Below are 4,156 nucleotides of genomic sequence, written 5' to 3' on the forward strand. Positions count from 1 at the left end.
AAGAAGCTCCATGCTGATGGACTTTTAGAGTCTCTTGATTATGAATCATTTGACACGTGCGAACCATGCCTTATGGGTAAAATGACCAAGACTCCGTTCTCAGGAACAATGGAGCGAGCAACCGACTTATTGGAAATCATACATACCGATGTGTGCGGTCCAATGAGTGTTGAGGCTCGCGGTGGCTATCGTTATGTTCTCACCCTCACTGATGATTTAAGTAGGTATGGGTATATCTACTTAATGAAACACAAGTCTGAAACCTTTGAAAAGTTCAAGGAATTTCAGAATGAGGTTGAAAATCAACGTGACAGGAAAATCAAGTTTCTACGATCAGATCGTGGAGGAGAATACTTGAGTCACGAGTTTGGGGCACACTTAAGAAAATGTGGAATAGTTTCACAACTCACGCCGCCTGGAACACCTCAGCGTAATGGTGTGTCCAAACATCGTAATCGCACTCTGTTAGATATGGTGCGATCTATGATGTCTCGTACCGATTTACCGCTTTCTTTTTGGGGCTATGCTTTAGAGACTGCCGCATTCACTTTAAATAGGGCTCCGTCGAAATCCGTTGAGACGACACCGTATGAATTATGGTTTGGGAAGAAACCTAAGTTGTCGTTTCTAAAAGTTTGGGGATGCGATGCTTATGTCAAGAAACTTCAACCTGAAAAGCTCGAACCCAAATCGGAAAAATGCGTCTTCATAGGGTACCCAAAAGAAACTATTGGGTACACCTTCTACCCCAGATCCGAAGGCAAGATCTTTGTTGCCAAGAATGGGTCCTTTCTGGAGAAAGAGTTTCTCTCGAAAGAAGTAAGTGGGAGGAAAGTAGAGCTTGATGAAGTATTGCCTCTTGAACCGGAAAATGGCGCAACTCAAGAAAATGTTTCTGAGGTGCCAGCACCGACTAGAGAGGAAGTTAATGATAATGATCAAGATACTTCTGATCAAGCTCCTACTGAAATTCGAAGGTCCACAAGGACACGTTCCGCACCAGAGTGGTACGGCAACCCTGTCTTGGAAATCATGTTGTTAGACAACGGTGAACCTTCGAACTATGAAGAAGCGATGGCGGGACCAGATTCCGACAAATGGCTAGAAGCCATGAAATCCGAGATAGGATCCATGTATGAGAACGAAGTATGGACTTCGACTGACTTGCCCGTTGAACGGCGAGCCATAGAAAATAAATGGATCTTTAAGAAGAAGACAGACGCGGATGGTAATGTGACCATCTATAAAGCTCGGCTTGTCGCTAAGGGTTATCGACAAGTTCAAGGGGTTGACTACGATGAGACTTTCTCACCGGTAGCGAAGCTGAAGTCCGTCCGAATCATGTTAGCAATTGCCGCATTCTATGATTACGAAATATGGCAAATGGACGTCAAAACGGCATTCCTTAATGGTTTCCTTAAGGAAGAATTGTATATGATGCAGCCAGAAGGTTTTGTCAATCCTAAGAATGCTGACAAAGTGTGCAAGCTCCACCGCTCGATTTATGGGCTGGTGCAAGCATCTCGGAGTTGGAACATTCGCTTTGATGAGATGATCAAAGCGTTTGGGTTTACACAGACTTATGGAGAAGCCTGCGTTTACAAGAAAGTGAGTGGGAGCTCTGTAGCATTTCTCATATTATATGTAGATGACATACTCTTGATGGGAAATGATATAGAACTCTTGGACAGCATCAAGGCCTACTTGAATAAAAGTTTTTCAATGAAGGACCTTGGAGAAGCTGCTTATATATTAGGCATCAAAATCTATAGAGATAGATCAAGACGCCTCATAGGTCTTTCACAAAGCACATACCTTGATAAGATATTGAAGAAGTTCAATATGGATCAATCCAAGAAAAGGTTCTTGCCTGTGTTACAAGGTGTGAAATTGAGCTCAGCTCAGTGTCCGACCACGGCAGAACATATAGAAGAGATGAGCGTCATCCCCTATGCCTCAGCCATAGGTTCTATTATGTATGCCATGCTGTGTACCAGACCTGATGTTAACCTTGCCGTCAGTCTGGTAGGAAGGTACCAAAGTAATCCCGGCAAGGAACACTGGACAGCGGTCAAGAATATCCTGAAGTACCTGAAAAGGACTAAGGAAATGTTTCTCGTTTATGGAGGTGACGAAGAGCTCGTCGTAAAGGGTTACGTCGACGCTAGCTTCGACACAGATCTGGATGACTCTAAGTCACAAACCGGATACGTGTATATTTTGAATGGTGGGGCAGTAAGCTGGTGCAGTTGCAAGCAAAGCATCGTGGCGGGATCTACATGTGAAGCGGAGTACATGGCAGCCTCGGAGGCAGCACATGAAGCAATATGGGTGAAGGAGTTCATCACCGACCTAGGAGTCATACCCAATGCGTCGGGGCCGATCAAGCTCTTCTGTGACAACACTGGAGCTATTGCACTTGCCAAGGAGCCCAGGTTTCACAAGAAGACAAGGCACATCAAGCGTCGCTTCAACTCCATTCGTGAAAATGTTCAAGATGGAGACATAGAGATTTGTAAAGTACATACGGACCTGAATGTAGCAGATCCGTTGACTAAACCTCTCCCTAGAGCAAAACATGATCAACACCAGAATTCCATGGGTGTTCGATTCATCACAATGTAACTAGATTATTGACTCTAGTGCAAGTGGGAGACTGTTGGAAATATGCCCTAGAGGCAATAATAAAAGCATTATTATTATATTTCCTTGTTCATAATAATTGTCTTTATTCATGCTATAATTGTGTTATCTGGAAATCGTAATACATGTGTGAATAACAGACATCAACATGTCCCTAGTGAGCCTCTAGTTGACTAGCTCGTTGATCAACAGATAGTCATGATTTCCTGACTATGGACACTGGATGTCATTGATAACGAGATCACATCATTAGGAGAATGATGTGATGGACAAGACCCAATCCTAAACATAGCACAAGATCGTATAGTTCGTTTGCTAGAGTTTTCTAATGTCAAGTATCTTTTCCTTAGACCATGAGATCGTGTAACTCCCGGATACTGTAGGAGTGCTTTGGGTATGCCAAACGTCACAACGTAACTGGGTGACTATAAAGGTAGACTACGGGTATCTCCGAAAGTGTCTGTTGGGTGACATGGATCAAGACTGGGATTTGTCACTCCGTATGACGGAGAGGTATCACTGGGCCCACTCGGTAATGCATCATCATAATGAGCTCATAGTGACCAAGTGTCTGGTCACGGGATCATGCATTACGGTACGAGTAAAGTGACTTGCCGGTAACGAGATTGAACGAGGTATTGGGATACCGACGATCGAATCTCGGGCAAGTAACATATCGATAGACAAAGGGAATAGCGTACGGGGTTGATTGAATCCTCGACATCGTGGTTCATCCGATGAGATCATCGTGGAGCATGTGGGAGCCAACATGGGTATCCAGATCCCGCTGTTGGTTATTGACCGAAGAGAGCGATCTCGGTCGTGTCTACATGTCTCCTGAACCCGTAGGGTCTACACACTTAAGGTTCAGTTACGCTAGGGTTGTAGGGATATGTATATGCAGTAACCCGAATGTTGTTCGGAGTCCCGGATGAGATCCCGGACGTCACGAGGAGTTCCGGAATGGTCCGGAGGTAAAGATTTATATATGGGAAGTCCTGTTTCGGGCATCGGGACAAGTTTCGGGGTTATCGGTATTGTACCGGGACCACCGGAGGGGTCCCGGGGGCCCACCGGGTGGGGCCACCCATCCCCGGGGGCCACATGGGCTGTAGGGGGTGCGCCTTGGCCTGCTTGGGCCAAGGGCACCAGCCCCACAAGGCCCATGCGCCTAGGGTTTCCAAAGGGGGAGGAGTCCTACTAGTGGAAGGCACCTCCTAGGTGCCTTGGGGGGGAGGGAAACCTCCCCTTGGCCGCCGGCCATAGGAGATTGGATCTCCTAGGCTGCGCACCACCCCCCCTTGGCACCCCTATATATAGTGGGGGGAGAGGAGGGAATCATACCTGAACGCCCTGGCCTTTGGTTGCCTCCTTCTCCCTCTCCAACACCTCCTCCACCTCCATAGTGCTTAGCGAAGCTCTGCCGGAGTACTGCAGCTCCATCAACACCACGCCGTCGTACTGCTGCTGGTGCCATCTCCCTCAACCTCTCCTCCCTCCCTTGCTGGATCAA

Source organism: Triticum dicoccoides, unplaced genomic scaffold (assembly GCF_002162155.2).
Source record: "Triticum dicoccoides isolate Atlit2015 ecotype Zavitan unplaced genomic scaffold, WEW_v2.0 scaffold61505, whole genome shotgun sequence".
NCBI classification, from domain to species: domain Eukaryota; kingdom Viridiplantae; phylum Streptophyta; class Magnoliopsida; order Poales; family Poaceae; genus Triticum; species Triticum dicoccoides.